The sequence below is a fragment of the Macrobrachium nipponense genome, chromosome 13 (assembly GCF_015104395.2).
Source record: "Macrobrachium nipponense isolate FS-2020 chromosome 13, ASM1510439v2, whole genome shotgun sequence".
Lineage (NCBI taxonomy): Eukaryota > Metazoa > Arthropoda > Malacostraca > Decapoda > Palaemonidae > Macrobrachium > Macrobrachium nipponense.
This window is the reverse complement of record NC_087206.1, coordinates 48514192-48539741: the sequence shown is the minus strand read 5'-3', so window position 1 is coordinate 48539741 and position 25550 is coordinate 48514192. Positions and strand designations below refer to the sequence as shown.

The following is a 25550-nucleotide window of genomic DNA, read 5'->3' as shown; positions in this document are numbered from 1 at the left end:
TTTGCACTAAACTGAAAAGCTCTTTTCTCTCATGTTTATTTAGTAAATTCATATGCATAACTTGAGATATTTACTACCAACAGAATACAGTATTTCATTTTAGTCGATACATAAATCCTATTCATTTGGCAATTTAATTTGCCAACAGTGACTTTAGTTGTTGTGGTGTAAGGTTACGGAAATCAATAATTATAGTTATGGTGTTTTGTCAGAAGTCATAGAAAGGAACTTAGATATTGACCAAAGGTTGTGTTCTAAGAAAATTGATCATGAATGGAGTATGGAATAGTTGATAATTGCACAGCACATTACCGTTTGGTGACATTGAAGAGAAACTGCTGAAGCTAGTCAAAGAGTTTGAACATAGTTTGCAAAAGGAGAAAGTTAAGAATAAATATTAAGCAAAAGTAATGCTCCAAGAGTAAATGGAAAACAAAGATAGAGCAATGAATGCTACTATGGATAGTATAAGATTGGAAGCAGTACTGTATTCATATATGGACTGTATATTTGGGAATAAGTTACAGAGTAGGTGAACCAAGGAATGCAGCGAAGAAGTGTGCAAAAGATTGGGAACAGACAGAATATCTATGGAAGCCAAGGTTGGAATGTATGATGTGTATAAAGAGGTTGTAAGCAATTGTTCGTTAAGAAAGAGAAGTCTGGAAATGAAATGCAAAAAAAAAATATATACATATAGATAAATATGGAAGCTTTAGAGGTTAGCTGTTGTGTGGTAATTCTGGAATGAGAAGAACTGGTAAGATAGATACAAATACATAGATGGAAGAGGTAACAAGAAAGGATGGATAATTGTGCCTGGAAATGGTTCAGTCATGTGGCCAGGTGAAAGACAGTAGGTTTATGAAAAGGTGTACTATAATTTGGATGTGTCAGAAATATGGTGAATGAATAATGTGGCGAGGTATTAGAAAGGAAGGTTAATAATCCCAAGGAATCTTCAGACCATGTCCAAGCTAGAGGTTAACTGTATTTGTAGTGGTGTTAGACTTGCTAATGACCTTCTGTGTAGGTCCATTAAGTGGCTAATTTTGCTAAAGTTTTCTGCACATGAGGCTCAACTAGATTCAGCAGCTAGTTATGAATGTAGCAGTGCATGTTGACTTGTTTTTTGTTAGAGCCACCACCTGTCAGGGGAGACATTTTTATGTTTAAATTGTATAGGCATATACTGTATAGTATTACGTAATCCCGCAATTATCTGGATCTTCATTATCCAACACTCATCATCAGACAGTACTGGACTAGGGACCAAAGATATATATGTAAATAAAAAAAAAAAAAAAAAACTTTCTGACATTGGCAAAGCAGCGGCCAGACGAAAATGTTGGTCACACTGCTTAAACTCATGAAGGGACTGTTGACTTGTCAATGTTTTTGTTTATTAAAAAAAAATTGAATATTGTTTATGCAAGATGCCAACTTTTTGGTTATAAAAAATATGAATTTTATGTTTAATACAAAGTTGTGTAATGAGATTTTGTAGTATTTATTAAACCATAGACACAGTTTGGATTAACGGAGTTGATCAGATAGGCCTATAATATGGGGTAACATTGTTCTGAGGCAAAATTTTGAAAAGTGAATTTTTTGTTAACCCTTAAATGCGACTGAACGTATTGTACGTTGACTACAATTGTCTGTCAGGTGCTAAGTGGACGTACGGTACATTGACTACAAAAAGTTTTTTTAAACATTCGGGGAAAAATAGTTATAGGCCTAGTTTGCGAAAGATTTTAAATCACGCACCTTGAGGGATGCTGGGCGTTCAAGGATCACACTGTTGTTTTGTTTACAAGCGTTACCCAGCTGCGCATGCATGAATTTCTTTCTTCTCACACTACAAAGCATCAGCGACACATCTCAGAAATTCTTTCATCACTTTGTCTTAATTTTTGCTCCGTTTTATATTAGCCATTACATAAAGTTTTATATATGAAAATGTGTGCAATTTCATGTAGAATACAACAAAAAACAACCCATGGTTGTAGCTTTTATAAGTTTTGAAATATTTTCATATAAATCACGATAAGTGCCAAAATTTCAGCCTTCGGTCAACTTTGACTACCAAAATGGTAGAAAAATGCAATTGTAAGCTAATACTGTTACATTCTAGTAATATTCAATCATTTACCTTCATTTTGCAGCAAATTGGAAGTCTCTAGCACAATATTTCGATTTATGGTGAATTTTTGAAAAAAACTTTTTCCTTACGTCTGCGCGGTAACTGCCGAAAATCTCAAAAATTCTTTCGTTACTTTGTCGTAATTTTTGCACTGTTCTATATTAGCCGTTACATAAATTTTTATAAATCAAAATGTGTGTAATTTCATATAAAATACAACAAAAAACAACACATGGTTGTAGCTTTTATCAGATTTGAAATATTTTCATATAAATCACGATGTGCCAAAATTTCAACCTTTAATCAACTTTGACTCCACTGAAATGGTCGAAAAACGCAATTGTAAGCTGAAACTTACATTCTAGTAATATTCAATCATTTACCTTCATTTGGCAACAAATTGGAAGTCTCTAGCACAATATTTCGATTTATGGTGAATTTTTGAAAAAACTTTTTCCTTACGTCCACGCGGTAACTCTGCCTAAAATCTCAAAAATTCTTTCGTCACTTTGTTGTAATGTTTGCACCATTTTATATTAGCCGTTACATAAAGGTTTATATATGATAATGTGTGTAATTTCATGTAGAATACAACACAAAATAACTCATGGTTGTAACTTTTATCAGTTTTGAAATATTTTCATATAAATTACCATGTGCCAAAATTTCAACCTTTGGTCAACTTTGACTCGACCGAAATGGTCAAAAAACGCAATTGTAAGCTAAACTTCTTACATTCTAGTAAAATTCCATCATTTGCCTTCATTTTGCAACAAATTGGAAGTCTCTAGCACAATATTTTGAATTATGGTGAATTTTTGAAAAAAAAAACTTAACTTACCTTCGCTCGCGGTAACTTTCTTTAGTCACCTTTTCGTAATTTTTGCCCCGTTTTCTATTAGGCGTTACATAAAGGTTTATATATGAAAATGTGCACAATTTCATGTAGAATATAACAAAAATAACTCTGTTATAGCTTTTATCAGTTTTGAAATATTTTCATATTACATAGTCATGATAAATAGAAAAAATTCGACCTTCGGTCAAATTTAACTCGACCGAAATGGTCGAAAACTGCAATTGTAAGCTAAAAAACTTACAGTCTAGTAATATTCAATCAATTACCTTCATTTTGCAACAAACGGGAAGTCTCTAGCACAATATTTTGATTTATGGTGAATTAAAAAATAAAAACACTTTTTTTACGTCCGCACGTTACGAATTGATGCATCATTTTGTGGTAATATTTTTTCTGTGGTACTTTGATCGTTTTACAATTTTTTATATATCAAAATCATCACAATTTAGTATACAATGCAAAATAAATTAACTCATTAGCTTTAACCTTTGTGCTCACAGAGCGATTTGTATATAGATTTTATATATGATAATGATATTTTTTTCATTTCTGATGGTTGCATAACTAAACTTCAGGCAATGACAAAAAAGGAGCCAAAAATGAACTCTTAATCTTAAAAACTAAGCGTGCTGTGATTTTTTGAAAAAGACTTTTTTTCCGCTTCAGCGCTAACTCCCGAACGCTGCCGGCATACGGCAGACACTTCTGTAATTAGAGGCTCGGCGTTCAAGGGTTAATTGCAATGTGAGCTTTTTATTTACTACAAAGTTGTATAATTTTTTGTGGATAACGAATGTTGATACTTGATACAGATGTGAGTAGCTTACCCGAGGTGAGTAAAATTTAAGTTTTACCCCTCATATGAAATATCAATCATATAGTGAATTGTAATTGAATTGGAATTGAAACCTTCATGATTTGAATTGAATTGGAATTGAACATTTGTTTTTGAAAATGATTTGGAATTTAATTGGATTTGATAAATTCGCAATTTTCGTTGAATTGGTATTAGTTTGAATTGATAAAAATGAATTGACCCCAACCCTGGTGTGGGAGGGCATGAGAAGGAACTCACTCGAAGAAAGGGTTGTTGTGGAAGCAGGTGGGAATGCAGTGTAGGACGGGTCGATAGGGGTATGTAGGCATCTAACTTTGCTAGAGCTTTTTTGTTTTATGTTTTTACATTTATGTTTTCATACAATGAACTTACCTGTCAGATATATACATAGCTAAGACTCCGTCGTCCCCGACAGAAATTCAAATTTCGCGCCACTCGCTACTGGTAGGTCAGGTGATCTACCTGCCTGCCCTGGGCGGCAGGACTAGGAACCATTCCCGTTTTCTATCATATTTTCTCTGTCGCCGGTGGTATCAACATTGTTGTTACTACCTCCTGACTGGAATTCGCTTTCCCAGACTTTATTGATCATCTTTATTGGATTTCTTGGTGACGTACTGGATCGTTGTTTTGGCATTCGCTACTGTGGACTGGATTTGGACTTGCTTTTGATTTTTCTAATAGAATGTCTGATTCAAGTGTTAGTGTGAGAGTGTGTGTGAATGTAGGCTGCAAGGTGAGGATACCGAAGGCTTCGGTTGATCCTCACACTGTATGTCGTAAATGTAGGGGGTTTGACTGTTCTTTGGCTAACACCTGTATTGAGTGTGAAAAGTTGGATGCTAATGAATGGAAGACCCTAACTTCTTACTTGAAGAAGTTAGAGAGGGATAGGATTAGACGGGCTGCACAAAGAGTGTGAGTACAAGGCCTATTGAGCCTTTTTCTGAGTCTAACTCTCCTTTTGTTAATGAATATGATTCTCCCCTATGATCTGAATCCTCACAGGCTTTGCATTCGGATTCGGCTTCTGAAATCGCCAATCTGAAGGCTACTCTTCGTAAAATGAAGACAAAGATGGCGGCCATGCAAGGTAAGGCTAGTGATTGTGATTTACTAAGTGAAGTGAGTGTTCCCAGTGTTGTGGAGGGGGCCGTCTGACCGTCCCGGCGATGGCGGATGCTCCCAGGCCTAGACCTCTTCCAAACTCACATACCCAGAGGAGTAGGAAAGTCGAAAGTCGTACGGAGGTTGTGGGAATCCCCAACGGTCAGGCGTCCCTTCAGCAGGTTCTGTTTTGTTACAGTCTGCTCAGGACCGCTCTAAATAGAAGCGTCTACGAGATTGTTTCTCGTCGTCCGGTTTCTCCTTCACCTAAACGAGGGTGGAAGGACTCGATCTTTCTAGGCCACTGAAAAGGCATTGGAAAGAGCGCGCGTTCGACTCGAGCCCGGAACGCTTCTCGGAGGAAGCTCCTTCTTCTATCAAGAAGGCTAAGCTGGTTGCGACGCCTCCTAGAGCAGTATTTGAGGATCGCACTCCTTCGAGTTCTCCTGCTTCTTCTATTGAAGAGGACGCTGGGGTGGCTTCCAAGAGGATATTGCTTGCAGTTCAAGAGCAGATTGCCTCTTTGGTTGGAGTTCTTTCGAGGGATCCCCCTCGCAAGAAGGACGCTAGACTTCCTATTAAGAAGTCTCGTCTTCTTTCACCACCAGCCAGACGTGAAGCGTCCGCCAGACATGGGACGTCTTCCAGGCGCGAAGAGTCGTACAAACGTCAGGATCTATCCGAGCGAGTTGCTCTAGATCAGGATACGCTCAGGCGTGAGGCGCCAGCCAGGCACGAGGCGCCAGTTAGGCGTGAGGATTCAGCCAAGCGCGAGGCGCCAGCCAAGCGCGAGGATTCAGCCAAGCGCGAGGCGCCAGCCAGGTGCGAGGAGTCAACATTGCGTGAGGCGCCAGACAAGCGCGAGACGTCAGCCAGGCGCGAGATGCCAGCCAGGCTACACGCTCCAGCCAAGCGTGAAGCGCCAGCCAAGCGCGAGGCGCAAGACAGGCGCGAGGCGCCAGACAAGCGCGGGGCGCCAGCCAAGCGCGAGGAGCTGTTCAGGCGCGAGAAGTCAAGCAGACGCGAGACTTCTTTTAGACGTGAGAGAGAAGTCGGTTCCACTCTATGAGCCCCTCTCCTAGGTAGGATTTGTTTTTCACCAGTAGAGAGAGAACGGGAGGAAGATCCTCTCGTTTTTCAGGCCGATTCTCCAGGTGGTGTAGAAGGAGATCGGAAGAAGAGGGTGACGGTAGAGAAGGAGTCTCGAACTATAAAGTTCTGACTGACCTTCTTTTACGGGAATACGGAGATTCTTTAACTCCTGCCGCTCCTCCTTCGCCTCGATCACTGTTTTCGAGTGCGATTGTGCCTAAGTCTTCGTCGGTCTTGAAGATGAGACCTACGATCTCTATGAAGAGAGTGCTTCAGTCCTTAGACAAATGGATGTTGTCTAAGAAGGATCTGGGCAGGACCACCTTCTGTATGCCTCCAGCCATACTTTCTGGCAAGAGAGGTTTCTGGTACCGAACTGGGGAGAACATGGGCCTTTCTCTCCCCCAGCGGCAGCCACGTAAGCGGACTTTTCAACCTTGGTTGACTCGTCAAGGCGACACGCTTTGAATGGAGCTCGCGTGTCTTGGGCGATTTCGGAGACGAAGAAAGCTCATGACTCGGATGGTCTTGACCCCGAAGTCATTCTGAGTATTCTTGCTTGTATTGACAAGGCGGTACAAGACGGATCAGGAGAAATCTCCTCTCTTTTCGGAGCAGTACTCCTTAAGAAGAGGAGTATTTTAGTTCCTTCCTAACCAAGGCAGTTTCTCTCCCTCACAGAGAGCAGCCCTGGTTTTCGCTCCCATGTCTGACTTCCTGTTTCCTTCTCAGTTAGTGAAGGACATTTCTCGATCACTGACTGAGAAGGCGACTCAGGATCTTCTCCTGCAAAACCTGCAAGGAAGAAGAGACCACTTGTTTCAGTTTACAAGAAGGAGGCCGACTTCTACGGTTCAGCCCTTTCGAGGAGGGCCTCTCTCCAGAGCTACCTCTAAGAGAAGAGGTCTTGAGAGGAGAGGTAAGGCTCCTTCCGTCCCTTTAAGAAAGAGAAGTGAGACAAACAGCCTCCAAACACCAGTGGGGGCCAGGCTTCTCGAATTTGCAGACGCCTGGTCACTCATAAACTCAGACGCCTCTTCCATGTCCATAATCAGGAAGGGATATCTTATCCCCTTCCAAGACAGTCCTCCCCTAACCGACCATTCCGCGGGAACTGTCAGCCAGATACAGGGACCCTGTACTGAGGGATACTCTTCGTCTGATGGTGAATCAAATGTGGGACAAAAGAGCTATAGAACTGGTTCTAGAGCAAAACTCTCCGGGGTTTTACAATCGGCTTTTCCTGGTTGCGAAAGCCTCGGGGGGCTGGAGACCAGTTCTAGATGTCAGCGCTCTGAACAAGTTCGTTCGAAAGGAGAAGTTCTCTATGGAGACTTCGGCCTCAGTCCTTGCGGCGTTACGTCAAGGAGATTGGATGGTGTCGCTGGATCTCCAGGACGCCTATTTTCATGTCCCGATTCACCCTTCGTCGAAGAAGTAACCTCCGTTTCATGACGGGGGGAAGGATCTTTCAGTTCAGGGCCTTGTGTTTCGGCCTGTCCACAGCTCCTCAGGTCTTCACAAACCTGATGAGGAATGTGGCGAGGTTTCTTCACCTCAAAGGCGTCAACATCTCTCTATATTTGGACGATTGGCTCATCAGGCCAGAACAGAGAGACAGTGTTTGGAGGACCTTTCTTTGACCCTAGACCTGATAAAGGCGTTGGGACTACTCGTGAACCTCGAGAAGTCACAGCTGATTCCCAGACAGAACTTGGTCTATCTGGGGATTCAGATGGATTCTCGGGGTTTTCGAGTATTTCCTTCGCAAGAGAGAATCGTGAGAGGCTTGGAAAAAGTCTCTCTCTTCTTAGGGAAAGAACGGACTTCGGCGAGGGAATGGTTAAGCCTGCTAGGCACCCTTTCCTCGCTTCGAACAGTTCTTTCCTCTAGGGGAGAACTACATCTTCGCCCTCTTCAGTTTTTCCTAAGGAGATCTTGGAACTGGAAGACGGGACTTCTCTCCGACAGTTTTTCTCCTTCCAATGGAGATGAAACCACACCTGCAATGGTGGTTGTCCCCTCTAAAAGAGAACAAGGGAATTTCTCTGGAAGTTCCGAACCCAAGCCGAGTGTTGTATTCCGACGCATCGGAGAAGGGTTGGGGAGCAACACTAGGACCGAGAGAAGTGTCAGGCACCTGGAAGGCAGCACAGGTGTCCTGGCACATAAATTGCAAAGAACTTCTAGCAGTTCACTTGGCGCTAAAGTTCTTCGAACCCTTTGTGACGAACAGTGTGGTCCAAGTGAATGTGGACAACACTACAGCCTGTCCTACATTCGGAAGCAAGGAGGAACGCACTCAGTGTCGCTTTACGAGATAGCAAGAGATCTGCTAATTTGGGCCTCACAAAGAAACATCTCCCTCCTGACAAGATTTGTTCAGGGGATGAGAAACGTCAGGGCGGACAGACTGAGCAGGAGAAGCCAGGTCCTTCACACAGAATGGACTCTTCATTCAGAGGTGTGTCAGAGTCTTTGGGATCTTTGGGGCACTCCTCACGTAGATCTGTTCGCCACATTCCTTTCCAAAATTTTCGGCTGGAAGTCTTTTGTTCAGTGGTGGAAGACCCAAGAGCTCTCGTGGTCGACGCCTTCCTGCTGGACTGGTCTATGTGGACGTGTACGCTTTCCCTCCTTTCAAAATCCTGGGACAAGTGTTGAGAAAGTTCGTAGCGTCCAACGGGACAAGGATGACCCTGATAGCCCCGTTTTGGCCAGCACAAGATTGGTTTGCAGAGGTGCTGGAGTGGGGACAGTAGACTTCCCAAGATCCCTTCCAAAAAGGATGGATCTTCTCAGACAGCCACACTTCGAGAGGTTTCATCAAAACCTCCCTGCTCTCGCTCTGACTGCCTTTCGACTATCGAAAGACTTGTCAGAGCGAGGGGGTTTTCTCGCGAAGCTGCAAGCGCTATCGCTAGAGCCCGCAGAGCTTCCACTAGACGAGTCTATCAGTCGAAGTGGGAGGTATTCAGAAGGTGGTGTAAGTCTAAGAAGTTGTCCTCCTCCAGTACCTCTATAACCGAAATCGCTGATTTCCTTTTGTTCTTGAGAGAGGTCTCTCATTTGTCTGTATCGACGATCAAAGGATACAGGAGCATGCTTTCGGCAGTATTTAGAAACAGAGGCCTAGACATTGCTGAGAATAAAGATCTACACGACTTGATTAGATCGTTTGAAACGGCAAAATCGAAGGAACTAACTCCTCCCAGCTGGAACCTGGACGTAGTTCTCAAGTTCCTTTCGTCTGACAGATTTGAGCCTCCCCACGTAGCTTCATTCAGGGATATAACAAGAAAATGCTTGTTTCTCCTATCTTTGGCGACAGCCAAAAGAGTTGGCGAACTTCATGCCCTAGAAGATGAAGTCGGCTTTACAAAGACTCGGCCTTTTGCTCGTTTAGAACCTCTTTTTCTAGCGAAGAATGAAAATCCATCGAATCCCTGGCCCAAGAGATTCGAGATCAAAGGCTTATCGAGTCTAGTAGGGAGAGAAACAGAGAGGTCTCTTTGCCCGGTAAGAGCCTTGAAGTTCTTCTTACAAAGAAAGAAACAAATTCGGGAGGCTCTAAGACAAAAGTCTTTGGTGTTCGATTAAGGACCCCGCACAAGAATCATGTCTAAGAATGCATTAGCTTTCTTCATTAGGAGCGTCATTACGGATGCTCACAAGTTCTGTCCTGACGACTCTTTTCCGCTTTTAAAGAGTAAAAAGCCCATGAAGTTAGAGCAGTGGCGACGTCTCTCTCTTTTCAGAAGAATATGTCATTAAAGAAAATCATTGACACGACATATTGGAGGTGCAATTCAGTTTTTGCATCTCACTATCTTAAAGACGTTCGCGTGACCTACGAGAAATGTTTTTTCTCTGGGACCTTTTGTATCGGCGGATACAATACTGGGTACGGGAGCAAACACCAATCCTTAAATTTGTACATACCTTCTACTAGATATGTTCTAGATTTCTGCTGACAAAGAGGGCTCGGTGCTGCACTGGCGGCCAGTCACTGTTGTTCAGTAAGGAACTCTTGTGATATCTTTTAGGGGAGTATTAAATTTTTTTTTTTTTTTTTTTTTTTTTTTTTTTTTTGAGAATTTTTTGTATGAATGAGTTTTTTCGTTTCGTGTTATGGGTTGTTTGTTATGAGTTCGGGGATAACTCAGAACAATTCTATATACTAACATGGTGGTTAGGATCAGGTGGTCGGGATTGGTTATGCTCCTTCACAAGGTGTGTTGTCATAGAAGTGGTCCAGTACCCATTGACAAAGTCCTTTTAGGCTCTGCCGAGTAAGCGGTTCTTATACCCATCGACAGACCCACAAGAACTCTAGCCATAGATCTAATATCTCGCTAAAGTCTTGAGGTGATGCAGACTACCGGGCTACAGCCACGAAGTCTACCACCTATCAGGTAGGAACCAAGGTTTTTTCTTTTATACCTACAACATATGTTGTTTACCTGTCTATTCCATATTAGCTGTCTCTGACCCTCCACCAAAGGGTGCCAATCAGCTATGTATATATCTGACAGGTACGTTTTCATTGTATGAAAAATGATATTGTTATAATACAATAAAGTTTCATACATACTTACCTGGCAGATATATACGATTAATGGCCCACCCAGCCTCCCCGCAGGAGACAGGTGGAAGAGAGAAAATATGATAGAAAACGGGAATGGTTCCTAGTCCTGCCGCCCAGGGCAGGCAGGTAGATCACCTGACCTACCGGTAGCGAGTGGCGCGAAATTTGAATTTCTGTCGGGGACGACGGAGTCTTAGCTATGTATATATCTGCCAGGTAAGTATGTATGAAACTTTATTGTATTATAACAATATCATTTTTACCACATTTTATTAATTGATATGTACACGTGCACTCCTGCACTTTTGTTATTTATATTTTATGCTATTTTCATTTATATTTTTACTGTATTTTCTCATCTTTTATTTGTGCTACCCAAAAGATAAATGCAGTCATGCATGTAGGGTATGTACGTACATACGCACACTCCTTCGCTTTGGTTGAATTTGGCGTGAAATATCAACAGTGATAAAATATTCTCTAATTTGCTGTTATTGTATGTCAGATAATCATAGTACTTAGAGGCAAATTAACTTGGGGTAGTTTACAGATCCGGGGACAGATCCTACAATTCCAGAACCATTACCCCAAATAACAAAATGCATAGAATAAAAGTTGTCTAGAATTTCAAAATATACCCAAAAAGTCACTTATCCGACCAATTTTCACCAAAATACCATCCGCCAATATATCCCGTGATATGTAAATTTTTCTAAGTACCCACTTGATGTGAAGGCTGACACGGCGGTCGTAGCTCCCGTAGTTCTTGAGTTGGCCGCGGACAGGCGCTGTACGTCGGCCCGCCCCCAACGAGGGAAATTTTAAATCAAACCAATCCTGTATCAGGTTGACCCAGGTCATTCCCAAGGGACATGGATTCACTTCCTCCCAACCAAAAAAAAACGTGTCCCATGAATATGAATCAGACAATCATACTTGCAATCACAAAATTTGCCCTTTCCGTTCTACACCGCCGTCATGGATAGAACGCATTCAGTATTATTTCCCAAAAGTGTTACAGCAGACGAGTTCGATCAATATACGCATTTGTATATTGGTATTCTGATCGAGTTTTTACGAAACACTGACGAATTTATGAAGTGGTTGTACAGGGAAGGGTTACTTGGGGACTATTCGGGGTTGTGTACAACATGCAACACAGCGAACCGACGGTTCATGAAACATGGGACCAGTGAGGCCACGGGCCAAGTGATATACATGTGGCGATGTACAAACAGCAAGTGCGGTAAGAAGGTATCAGTTCGGCATGGATCCTTTTTTGAAAAGTCGCGTTTGTCCCTAGGAACAATTATTATATTAATATTTTGTTTTGTACATGAACTTTCCTGTCAGATATATACTTAGCTATAGTCTCCGACGTTCCCGACAGAATTTCAAATCTCGCAGCACACACGACCGGTAGGTCAGGTGGTCTACCTTGCCCGCCGCTGGGTGGTGGGTGTATGAACCAATCCCATCTTCTAATCAGATTTTCTCTGTTGTGGGTTCCTCCTGATAGATTATTTCGTTCTCGCTTGCCTGGAGATCATTTTGGATTTATCTGGTGACGTATTTGTTCTGTTTGGCTTGGCATACGCTGTTTGTGGACCGTTTTTTACTTTGCTCTGGATTTTGCTTTAATCATGTCTGATTTGGATACAGTAGTTAAGACACCTGTTATGTTTAGGGTATGTTCGGTTGAAGTGTGTAAGGTGAGGTTGCCGAAAGCTTTGGTGGACCCTCACACTGTTTGTATGAAGTGTAGGGGGAATGAGTGCACGTTTATTAACCCATGTAAGGAATGTGAGGGGTTGAATGAGGATGAATGGAAGGCTCTTTCTTCCTACTTAAGGTAGTTGGAGAGAGATAGGGTGCGCAAAGCTTCCTCTAGAAGCTCGAGTAGGTCTAGAGTTAGTGAATTAGAATCTGACCCTAACCTTCATATAGAAGTAGAACCTCCTTCCCAGATTGCAGCCCCTGCTCCCCGCACCGAAGCCGAAGATTCGTCTTCGGAGGCGGCAGCTTTGAAAGCTATGATTCGTAACATGGAGTTGAAGATTCGCTATTAGAGCAAGGTAAGAGTGGCAGTGTTAGTGATCAGTGCAGTGCCCCCCAGTGTTGTGGAGGGTGCGTCTGACCGGCTCCGTAGTGCTTCCAGGCCTAGACCTCTTCCAGACTCCCAGTTCAAGTGGAGGAGGAAAGTCGAAAGTCGCAGGAAGGCTAGGGAGAGCCCCCACCGGTCAGGCGTCCCCTCGGCAGATCCTGAAGAACGTTCCCAGGCTGCCTTGGATCGTATCAAGAAGGAGATCCTTCGTCAATGCTTCTCCTCGTCTTCTTCACCCTCACCGAAGCGCGGCTGGAACTCCCCGGATCCTTCGCACCCTTTGAAGAGAGCTTGGAAGGCGCCCTGCAGTTCTTTGGCTTCCAGCCCGGGAAGTTTTTCCTGAGGAACCCTCACTGGAAGTGAAGAGGCCTAGAAGATCCCGTGACTGCTCTTCTTCGCGCGCGCCTCGTTCTGCTTCTTCGGATGAAGAGCCTGTGAAGTCTCCTACTAGAGTACAGTGGTACCTCGAGATACGAAATTAATCCGTTCCGAGGCGGCCTTCGTATAATGAGTTTTTCGTATCTTGGAACACATTTTACATGTAAAATGGCTAATCCGTTCCAAGCCCTCTAAAAGCACCCAATTAAATTTCATAATAAAGCTAAATTGACCTATAAACAATGAAATACTACAACAATTTGGACCATTCAATAACTAAATTAAGAATAAAAATCCAAAACCTGTAAATAAAGTGTATATTAGTGTACAAGAAATATTATTACTGTAACGTAAAATGTGGAAGCTTACCTTTTGAGTGAGGCTATCTCCGAAAGTGGCGGAAGAGGAGGAGGACAAATGGCAGATTACGTACGTACGTACACTTAACTTTACGAAAACATAAAAAATTTAAGGAAAACTATAAAACTAAAATTTACGAAACACCTTAACAAAACTGTAACACTTAACTTACAAAAATCTAGAAATTACGTAAAAAAAAAATTTTTTTTTTTTTATTTTTAACTTTTTTTTTACTTTTATGTAGGCCTTTTTTTTTTTTTTTTTTTTTTTTTTTTTTGGGGGGGTTTTTTTTTACAGAATTTCAACTTCATCACCACTTTCAACGTTCTGTTTTTCATCACTTGGTTCTTCCTTTTTGCTTTCAACTTTCTGTTTTTTATCTCTTGGTTCTTCCTTTTTGCTTACTCCTGCTAATGCTGAAGGCCTCTTTAAAAAATAACGATCCAAGGAAGATTGCTTCTGCCTACTTTTCACAATGTTCCTGAAACGACTCAAGCAAACGTCATCGAACTGCGCAAGCATACGACCTGTGTGAGCCTTTTCGGGGTGTCTTTTTTTTCGATAAATGATTGCACTTTATGAAAAGCGGCTAAGACCTCCTTAATTTCTGCCGTGGCATAGGCTCCTCCTCTTCATCGCCGCTGCTAGAGAACTCCTCTTGAACAACGTTATGTGGCATGGCCTCCAACTCCTTCAGGTCATCCGTCATAAGCTCCTCTTGGTGCTCCTCGAGAAGGTCGTTGATGTCGTCCTTGTCGACGACCAGCCCCATGGACTTGCCGAGTGCAACGATCTCGTCAAGATCTGGTTGGGAAACAGTTTCGGGATCGTCAACTGTTTCGGACTCAGCAGCACCAGCTTCGCCCACGTCGAATCCCTCGAAGTATCTGGTGGATAAGGCATCAGGCCAGAATTTCCTCCACGAGGAATTCAAGGTTCGCCTCGAAACCTCCTGCCAAGCTTGGTCGATGAGTTGGATGCAAATGACGATGTCGAAATGCTCCTTCCAAAATTGACGCAAGGTGAGGTTTGTGGTATCGGTGATGTCGAAACATCTTTTGAAAATATGTTTCGTGTACAGCTTCTTAAAGTTCGCTATCACTTGCTGGTCCATGGGCTGGAGGAGAGGGGTGGTGTTGGGCGGAAGAAAAAGAATCTTAACGAAGGAATACTCCGCTAGGATATCTTCCTCGAGGCCAGGAGGGTGGGTGGGGAGGGGCATTGTCCAACACCAGCAGACATTTCAGGGGGAGGAGGCGCTTCCTCTTTGGCAAAAAAAAACCTTGCAACAGCACAGTCGGGCCGAAACACAGATTTACCCCACTCGTGAACAAAAGCCTCGTTACCCAGGCTTTTGCATTAGCCCTCCACATCACTGGAAGCTTCTCCTTCAACACTTTGTGGGCCTTGAAGGCTCGAGGAGTCTCGGAGTGATACACCAGTAGGGGCTTCACCATGCAATCCCCACTGGCGTTCGAACAAAGTGCGAGCGTAAGCATGTCTTTCATAGGCTTATGCCCGGGTAGCTTCTTCTCTTCCTCCATGATGTATGTCCGACGAGGCATTTATTTCCAAAAAAGGCCAGTCTCATCACAGTTGAAGACTTGCTGAGAACTATAGCCTTCCTTGGTCATCATCTCGTCGAACGTCTTTTTAAAGGCTTCGGCTGCTTTCGTGTCCGAGCTGGCAGCCTCCCCATGACGCACCGCCGAATGGATGCCAGTCCGTTTACGGAATTTCTCGAACCAGCCATGCGAAGCCTTTAACTCTGGGGTTGGCGTTGAAGTCCCTTCCCCTCCGTCGTCTTCCGCCTGCGCAATCAAATCGCCGAAAATAGCACTGGCCTTGTGAGCGATTGCCGTCTCCGTTACTGTATCGCCAGCGATTTCTTTGTCTTTTATCCAGACGAGGAGCAGCCGTTCCATCTCGTCGTGCACATGGCTCCTCTTGCTGGACAAAATAGTGATGCCCTTTGATGGTGTAGTTGCTTTGATGGCATCCTTCTGTTTAAGGATGGTGCCTGTTGTCGACGGATTACGGCCGTATTCCTTTGCGATCACACTCAATCGCATACCAGCTTCGTACTTCTTTATGATCTCCATCTTTGTCTCTAAAGAGAGCATGCGCTTCTTTCCGTGAATTTCAACTTTCTTGGGACCCATGACTACGTTAATTTATGTAAAGTTACACAATACAGTCTTCGCACAACACGATAATATATACTGCAACGAAATCACTAACGAATTTACGTTACTAAACGAAATCGTTGGAGCGAACGAATGCCGATTGCGTACGGTAAAGTTTCAGGTGCGGAGTGGCCGAGCACGTACGTATAGAAGATGCATGATGGGAGGGATGCTGTCCAATTAGAGAGAAGGATCTCAAGGCTTGGCTAGCATCAGGAACCAATCGGAGAGCAGGAGGATGGTGGCGAGTCTACTATAACTAAGATGGCGGCGTGCAGCGCGAGTTTCAAAATTGTTATGGGGCGAATCTCGGGACTTTCAGAAACCTTTCATATCTTGAAAACTTTTCGTATGTAGAGCAGTAAAATTTTTCGTCTTTGCTTTCGTAACTTGGATTTTTCGTAAGTTGAGCCTTTCGTATCTCGAGGTACTACTGTACTTGCGGGACTCCAGGCGCAGATCTCGGCCCTTGCTGACTCCTGGGCTAGTAGATCTCGTAGGAGGAAGGACGTTTCGCTACCAGTCAAGAGATCTAGACGCCCTTCTTCGGAGGCTCGCTCTCCTCGACGTATGCTTTCTTCTTCGTATGCGGCGGATTCTGCCGAGCGAAGGAGCTCGCGTGAATGGCTCCCCTCTCCTGGCTACCTCTCCTCCTCGTCCAGGCGACAGGCTTCTGGCAGGCGCTCCTTGGCTGGTGACGACTCTTCACTGGATAGGCTCCCCTCTTCCGGCAGACGCTCTTCTCCTGTCAAACATTCGTCCTCAAGTGTGCGCCCTATCGTAGATAGATGCTCCTTGCAGAGCAGGCTCCGGTCTGCGACTCCTTCAAGACGCTCTTCTCCTCACCAACTCCGAGAACCTCGCAGGCGCCCTTCTCCTGGCAGCCGCTCTCCTCTCGATAGGGATCAAGAGACTTGTAGGCGCCTCTCTCCTGTTAGGCGCTCTTCTCCTAACAGACATCAAGACCTTGCAGGCACCATACGCCTGGTAGGCGTTCTTCTCCTGGCAGCCGCTCTCCTTTGGATAGGCATCAAGAGCCTCGTGACCACCTTTCGCCTGGTAGGCGCTCGTCACTTGGCAAGCGCTCTGCTCCTGACAGCCGCTCTCCTCTAGATAGTCGCCAAGAGTCTCTCAAGCGCCCTACTCCTAGTAGGCTCTCGGCCCCTAGTAGCCGCTCTCCTCGCGACAGGCGCCAGGATTCTCGCAGGCGCTCTCCGCCATGTAAGCGCCCTGTTTCTGGACACGGTTCTCCCCTTGGTAGGAGCCCAGACTCTCCTTCTTTCAAGATATCTGCTAACTCGAAGCGGGAGTCCTCCCTCAGACAGTCCAGGCCTGATAGGCATTCTTCATTTTCGACTCGTCGATCTCCTGTTGACTTGACTTCTCCTGTACGACAATATTCATCGACTAGACGCTCTTCTCCTGATAGGACCGCCTCTTCTTCAAAGGATCCTCCTCGTTCACCTTTACAAGAAGACCAGGATGGCTCTGACGAAGAAGCTAATAAAACGGCAGCATTTTCTTTGTATAAGAAACTCACAGAGTTATTGCTTCAGGAATTTGGAGATTCCCTTAGCCCTACAGCTCCTCCTTCTCCTCACTCGTTGTTTTCGACGTCCAAGGCAACGAAGGGATCATCGTGTGTTAGGATGAAGCCCACCTTATCCATGAAAAAGGGGCTTAGGAGCTTCGGATCTTGGCTGCTCTCCAAAGAAGAAGTGGGGAGAATGGTGTTTGCCTTCCCGCCGTCTAGACTGTCTGGACGTACTGGCTTTTGGTATGAGACAGGAGAACCCTTGGGTCTGGGTCTCCCTTCTTCGGCCGACTCGGACTTTTCGGCTCTAGTAGATGCTACCAGGAGATCGGCTCTTAACTCAGCTAAGACTACTTGGGCCATGAACGAGCTAGATCACATTGTGAAAGGAATGTTCAAGGTACTCGATGTCTTCAACTTCTTGGATTGGTCTCTGGGAGTCTTGGCTAGGAAGACGCAGGCTCCAGAGATTTTTTCTCCAGAAGATCTTCATTGCGTATTATCCTGTATGGATAAGTCCGTAAGGGACGGAGCGAGTGAGATCGCTTCCTTGTTTGGTGCGGGAGTGGTCAAGAAGACATCCGTGTATATTGCTCCTTCTTGACGAAGTCCGTCTCACACGCACAGAGGTCTTCTTTGCTTTTTTCCCCAACTCTCCGCTCAACTGTTTCCCAAGAAGCTAGTCCAGGATATATCGACCTCACTTTCAGCCAAGGCTACCCAGGACCTTCTGGCTCAGTCGGCAAGGAAGCCTCGTCCCTCCTTCCCCGTCAAGAGTAGAAAGGAGAAGACAGTGTCTCAGGAACCCTTTCGAGGGGGTTCTTCCTCCAGACCCTCTTCGTTTAGAGGACGACGAACCAGCAGGAGAGGGAAGACTTTCTCTAAGTCAGTCAAGACATCAAAATAGGTAACAAGTCCTTCAGACAACGGTGGGTGCCAGACTATTAAGGTTTGCAGAAGTCTGGGCCCAGAGGGGTATGGATACCTGGTCCCTCTCAATCGTAAAAAGGGGTTACCTCATCCCTTTCACCTCAAGACCTCCCTTAACAACCACTCCAAGGGAGTTGACGGCCAAGTACAGGGACCCCACCATGAACCAAGCCCTCCATCTAGCGGTAGATCAGATGCTAGAAAAGGAGGCAATAGAACTAGTTTCGGACCTTCAGTCAGCAGGCTTTTACAACCACCTTTTCCTAGTTCCAAAATCCTCGGGGGGATGGAGACCGGTTTTGGATGTAAGCGCCCTGAACTTCTTTGTGGAGAAAAAGAAGTTTACAATGGAAACCACGTCATCGGTGTTGGCTGCTCTTCGTCCAGGGGACTGGATGGTGTCCCTGGACTTACAGGACGCTTACTTCCATGTACCGATCCATCCTTCATCGAGGAAGTTTCTCAGGTTCATGATGGTGGGAAGAGTGTATCAATTCAGGGCCCTGTGCTTCGGCCTCTCGACGGCCCCCCAAGTTTTCACGGGAATCTTGAGGAATGTAGCTCAATGGCTTCACTTGGAAGGGGTGAGGATATCCCTTTACCTAGACAATTGGCTTATAAGGGCCAATTCGAATGAACGTTGTCTGGAGGACTTACAGAAAACCTTGGATTTGACGAGTTCTCTGGGACTTCTAGTCAATTTCCAAAAATAAAATTTAATCCCCAAGCAAGAGTGCATTTATCTGGAGCAATTTGTTTCCCTAGGAAGGCTGCATCTGAGACCGCTCCAATTCTTTCTTCATCAGAGTTGGAGTCGTCGTTCTCAGGGTTTTGACGTTCTCTCAGTCCGTAACTCGGCAGATCAAGGAGAAACTTGTGTGGTGGACAGATCCCAACAGGTTTGTTCAGGGTCTGTCTCTGCAATCCATGAACCCCAACCTAGTGTTGTTCTCTGACGCGTCGGAGACAGGTTGGGGGGCGACTCTGGGAACTCTAGAAGTGTCAGGCACCTGGGTGGGGGACCAGGTGGCCTAGCACATCAACAGAAAAGAGCTGATGGCTGTGTGGTTGGCTTTGAAAGTCTTCGAGTCCCACGTCCGAGACTCCATCGTTCAGGTCAACTCGGACAACACCACAGCTCTGGCATACATCAGGAAACAGGGGGGGACGCATTCCTTCTCTCTGTATGAGACAGCAAGAGACCTTCTTCTTTGGGCCGAAGAAAGGAGTCAGGCTTCTCACCAGATTTGTACAGGGGGAAAGGAATGTAAGAGCAGATCTCCTCAGCAGGAAAGAGCAGGTCCTTCCCACGGAGTGCACACTTCATCAGGATGTATGCCAGAGCCTGTGGAGGTTGTAGGGCAGGCCGCATATAGACCTCTTCGCCACCTCAAGAAATGCAAGACTGGAACTGTACTGCTCTCCAATTTCGGATCCAGGGGCGATAGGGATCGATGCACTGCTTCTAGATTGGAAGGGGCTGGATGTATACGCGTTTCCTCCCTTCAAGATCCTGGGAGTAACGTTGAAGAAATTCGCAGAGTCAGATTCAGCGAGGATGACACTAATCGCTCCTTTCTGGCTGGCCCAAGAATGGTTCACAGAGGTACTGGAATGGTTAGTGGACCTTCCAAGATCGCTCCCTCTAAGGAACGATTTACTCAGACAACCCCACTTCGACAGGTATCACAAAAACCTCCCCGCTCTCAGTCTGACTGGCTTCAGACTGTCCAAAGTCTCGTCAGAGCGAAGGGCTTTTCATCTTCAACTGCTAAAGCAATTGCAAGAGCTAGGAGGTCTTCCACCTTGTGAGTATACCAGTCGAAGTGGGATGTCTTCAGACGTTGGTGTAAGAGGAAGAAAGTTTCCTCTTCCAGTACCTCTGTGACCCAAATTGCTGACTTCTTCCTTTTTCTTAAGGAAGAATGTGGACTGGCGGTATCTACAATTAAGGGATACTGCAGTATGTTGGCGGCAGTATTCAGACACAGAGGTCTTAATATCTCAGAAGATAAAGACCTGCATGACCTGATTAGGTCTTTTGAAACGACAAAGAAGCCTTCCTCAAGAACACCCAATTGGAATCTTGACGTAGTACTTCAGTATCTCAGCTCATCTAGGTTTGAACCTCCTAGATCAGCCTCTTTCAAGAATCTGACCAAGAAGTCCCTTTTCCTTATGGTTTTAGCATCCACCAAGAGGATGAGTGAGCTGCAAGCCATTGAAGGAAATGTCGGCTTCAAAGATCAGTCAATAGTTAGTTCTTTCCTCCCCTCATTCTTGGCAAAGAATGAGAATCCATCAAATCCGTGGCCCAGGAGTTTCGAGATTCGAGGATTTTCTCTAGTAGGGGAAGAGCCTGAGAGGACCCTTTGCCCAGTAAGAATTATGAAATATTATTTGAAGAGGAAAGAACAACTTAAGGGCAATAAGGACGTCCTTTGGTGCTCTGTGAGAGACCCCAGTCGACCCTTATCGAAGAATGCTCTGTCTTTCTTCTTAAGAAGCCTTATCAAAGAAGCGCATGTGGCATGCAATGAGGAACAATTCAAGCTTCTTAAAGTTAAGTCCCACGAAGTGAGGGCCATTGCCACTTCGCTGGCCTTCAGCAAAAACATGTCTGTGCGACCTTATGGAGGCCACCTTCTGGAGATGCCAATCGGTATTCGCAAACCACTACCTACGGGACGTGAAGATTACTTATGACAAATGCTTAGTCTTAGGTCCTTACGTATCTGTGGATTCGGTGCTGGGGCAGGGAGCTGGAACTTATCCTTGTTAGGCATTTATATTTAATATACCCCCTTGTTTTGTTTATGTTTTTTATGGTTGTCTGAAAGAGGATGCAGGTAGGCATCCCTTTCTTGTCGTAGTGCTAACTCTAGTTAGTTTGGTTAGGTGGTCGGATGGTTTTGGCTCCTTGCGGTAGTAGTGGACAGGTTCTGTCAAGTAAGCGGACGAGTTCCCTTTGACAAGATCCTACTTGGATTCTACCATATAAATGGATCAGAAATCCCGGTGGTAGATCCGAGAGTCTTTCAGCAACAGGTCACGTCCACGCTGTAGCTCTCCAGGCAATGCAGACTCAGAGACAGTATCCATGAAGTCTTCTGCCTGAACAGGTAAGAACCAAGGTTGTTATATCCTACAAAACCAGTTGTTTCCCTTTTCTATATTATTTAGCTGTCTCTTACCCTCCACCAAGGGTGCCAATCAGCTAAGTATATATCTGACAGGAAAGTTCATGTACAAAAATGATATTGTTAAACTACAATAAAGTTTTGTACATACTTACCTGGCAGATATATACGATTAATGGCCCACCCAGCCTCCCCTCAGGAGACAGGTGGAAGAGAAAATCTGATTAGAAGATGGGATTGGTTCATACACCCGCCACCCAGCGGCGGGCAAGGTAGACCACCTGACCTACCTGTCGCGTGTGCCGCGAGATTTGAAATTCTATCGGGAATGTCGGAGACTATAGCTAAGTATATATCTGCCAGATAAGTATGTACAAAACTTTATTGTAGTTTAACAATATCACTTTCACAAAGAAAATCCCACAGTATGTTGTCACGGATTTGGTTATGCCTCTAGCACCTAACACCATGGTGGATTGGTATAATTTTTGTAGGGATGTATGTTGCCAAATCCTGTATGCTGATAATAAGAAAATCGGTGGTCCTGGTCATATTGTTGAGATCGACGAATCTAAATTTGGGAAACGGAAGTACAACCGTGGCCGAAAGGTAGACGGATCTTGGGTGTTCGGTGGCATTGACGGACAGACATGTGAGACCTTTTTCAAGGTGGTTCCTGACCGTTCTGCCGAAACTCTGATCCTGGTGTTGCTTGATAAGGTTCTTCCAGAAACCACAATTGTATCTGATTGCTGGAAGTCATACAGCAAAGTCCGGGATCATTATTTTGCGCATAATGTCGTGAACCACAGCGTTAACTTCGTTAGCCCGGACGACCCGAATGTACACACGAACACTATAGAATCGCAGTGGCGTGTTCTTAAACGGAGCGAGCTACCGAGACAGTACGCAGAAAGAACTTTATGGAAGCTATTTTTCTACGTACTGTATCCAGAAGCGGTATCTACAAGATGTTCCGTGTCCATTTCGGGCGTTCCTGAAATTGATAAAACGTGTCTATCCACTCAAAAGCTGCCTGACATCCCCCAACTCAAATTGGATTTCCCGGCCAGAAACAATAAGACCAGGAGCTTTTACCAGCAAGTTACGTGATCCCTTACCCGTTCCAAAGAGGCCGAGACTGATGCCTTCATCTACCCCTTCATGGTCGTCGGACAGCAGCGACTTTGAAATGTGAATAAGGTAAGTTGTATATTAATTTTTGTTAGCCTTAAAACTAGTGTTTCGGTTATTTTGAAGCCAGTACCGAAGCACATGTTCGAACAGTACTGTTTCGGTTAGTTCGAACCCAGTACTGAAGTACGTGTTCGAACAGTACTGTTTCGGTTAGTTGGAAGCCAGAAGGCCGTGGCGAACGAGGAAGGTGTTTAATGTTATAGTTATGGGGGGATTTATAGCCTAGGCTAGTCGTGATTTTTTGTATGTACTGTGGCTAATTCACTGTAACCCCTGTGGCTAGCGCGCGCAGCGCAACATTACCTCTTGCCAGAACATGTTGAGCTTGCCAAGAATCTTTAAATATGCGGATAAGGCGCGAAGCGCCGTTCCGCTGCGGCCTTACTGTAACCCCTGTGGCTAGCGCGCGCAGCGCAACATTACCTCTTGCCAGAACATGTCAGGCTTGCCAAGAATCTTTAAAAATGCGGATAAGGCGCGAAGTGCCGTTCCGCCACGGCCTTACTGTGGGGTCTAAGCATCTAATTTATTGTCGGTTAGTGGTAGCCTAGGCTAGACGTTTTACATGTAGGCTAGTCGTTCAAAAGTTCTGCAATGTAAGGGGTCCTAGGCTAGCCTAGCCTACGTCAACCTTGAATGCAGAGTAAGGGGTCAAACTTTTGTATTAAGGGTCAAAGGTCTGGGTCTCAAAACCGGGAATTGAGAGTTACGTGCGCCGTGAAAGTCCTACGCTGCTTCCCCCCACCCAAAAACCCCGGTTTCCCACTGGGTCCCCCCTTTACTGTTTGATGTTTTTCAAGCTTTATTTTTACTGGGTCAATTACAAAAAAGGGCCAAAAACGTTATTCTCAGCTAATTTTTTCCCGCAAAAATCGATCGTCCCCGGATCTGTAGTGGCTCCTTAACTTGTAATAATATGCTGTACAGTAAGTCAAGCAAAGCAGAAAAAAAGGAAAAAATAAAAGGCAACATGTGATTCTGCGCTAAGAAACACTTACACAAACGCACAAAGTGAAGAGGTATCATACATTTCCACCGTGATGTCCATAGTCATTTCAAGTATTATCCTAGTCTTCCGCTCACATCCTGCTGCGTTTCTTGTTTCTCTGTGACTCACTCAATTGTTATCCTAATCTTAAAAGTTATATTTGTTGATGCATACAAAGACATGGGAGGATTGACTGCTTCCACGCTTTTCACCATCCAAAGCAATTTTACTTTTGTTAATCCTCCTACTCATTTTTCCTTTTATTGCTATAAACAGTATTAAAGGTTTTACATCAGATTTTCTTCTTATAGAATTAGGCCATTGGTTAGATTAAGTTTTTGCTCATTTGTAAGAGTGTTTATGGAATTACATGAGTAAGATCAACTTATTGTTACTGATGTTTAATTTTGTCAACCTTAGCACTGAAAATTTACCAAGTGCCAAAAACTCTTAACTAAAATGGTTAATCAGAGAGTTTTACATACTCAGAGAAAGCAAGGAAACCCATGGATGGGCCATTGATTTTCTCGTCTAAGAAGCTCAAAGGCAATAAAATGGTTTGAATGCGATGAAAATCTAATTTAAAAAAAGTTTGTTACAGCTTTTGAAATGCTCAAAGCATAGAGCTTTTGAAATGCTCAAAGCAAGTTAGGGAACCTTTGAAAAGCAAGTCGAATGAACCATTGCTTTGTCTCAGTCAAGGGTATGAGTTTGTTGAAAATGAAAAGAAAAAATTCAAGTATTATTAAAAATGTGAAAGCCTAGTGGATGGCTTATGATTACCAGGAAAGAAAATTAATGACCAAAATATGACAATGACATGTTAAAAAATACTTGAACCTGATTCTTGTAATCCTAATAATGTTTTTGTCCTTGAAAAGGTGCTGAAGTAACTCAGAAAGCTTTTACAAAATTCAAAGCAATTATTTCTGCCATAGTCATGAATTTTAAGTAGAGAATGGTTATTTTTTTGCAGTGAACCTAATTCATTTCGGATAAAAGAAGCATTGCAGCAGAAAATATCCCCTCCTGACGTTATTTAGCTTGGTTTTCCTCCTTTTGGTTTTCTGAGATGCGATTTCTTCAGTAAAAGTATTGCTAAGCTAAAAACATAAGGCTGATGACAGCAGTGTTAAAGAAGCAACGAATTAAAAATCTGAAAACAATCCGGTTAACTGGAAAAATTGCTCATGTTAAAGAATGTTAAATAATGATTCAAGCAGGTTGCTGCCATTGTTATTTTCTTTGCTAAGATAATTATGTGTAACAGTGTGATGTAAACCAGCATGCAAATTCGGCTGTAATCCTGAAGTTAAGGCCATACTCCAACCTCGGGCCAAACATCAGGTCGACCGACATTAGGAACAGAACCTGTTGTTGAAATTTTATATCACAAAACTGGCTACACAACATGAATATGAATTATGTTTACGAGCTCCTAAAGAACTTATATCAACAAGGACTATACATATTTTACTAAGTAAGCTATGTGTTTGCTAGTACTCTACAAGGCCGAACTGTGCTCTTCTCTGCTTTCTTTTGTTTATTGTAAAATTTTATTTGTAGGCACATTATAAACATCTTAAAATTGCATATTGACTTTGGTCTTGTTAAAAACTTTCCAAGAAACTCACCTTTTCAGTACTCACCGAAATCATATCCAAAGGCATTAATCTGTTTGATAATGTTCTGTACTGTACTTACATATTGTGATGCTTTTTGTTGATAATGCTTAGCGCAAATGGATACCAAAATGATTTTGTCCATCAACAATGATCAAGGAAAGAGACATATGTTTATGGTGATCTAGTTACAATTTGTTGCATGCAGCTTCTCTGGACTCTAAGGCGAAGAGTATTGCTAGAGGCAAACGAGGTTTGTTGTACAATTTATGTTCAGCAGGGCTGAGTTTGGTTGTGCCGATATATGTACAGTATTATCAAAGAAAGAGCATGAAAATTGTATGAAAATGAAAAATAGCTTTATCTTGCATGGGACTTTTCAAGAGTTTAGTTTCATTACTGTATTAGTTTTTAGATATTATGATTCTCTCTCTCTCTCTTCTCTCTCTCGTCTCTCTCTCTGCATATATATATATATATA

The 25550-nt window shown here is 43.9% G+C and overlaps 1 protein-coding gene across 1 annotated transcript in view; it reads left to right on the top strand.

Annotated features, from left to right (window-relative positions):
* Nucleotides 1-25550, top strand: part of LOC135225786 (uncharacterized) — a gene marked incomplete in the record, with an annotated part of 392131 nt that overhangs the window by 293259 nt on the left and 73322 nt on the right.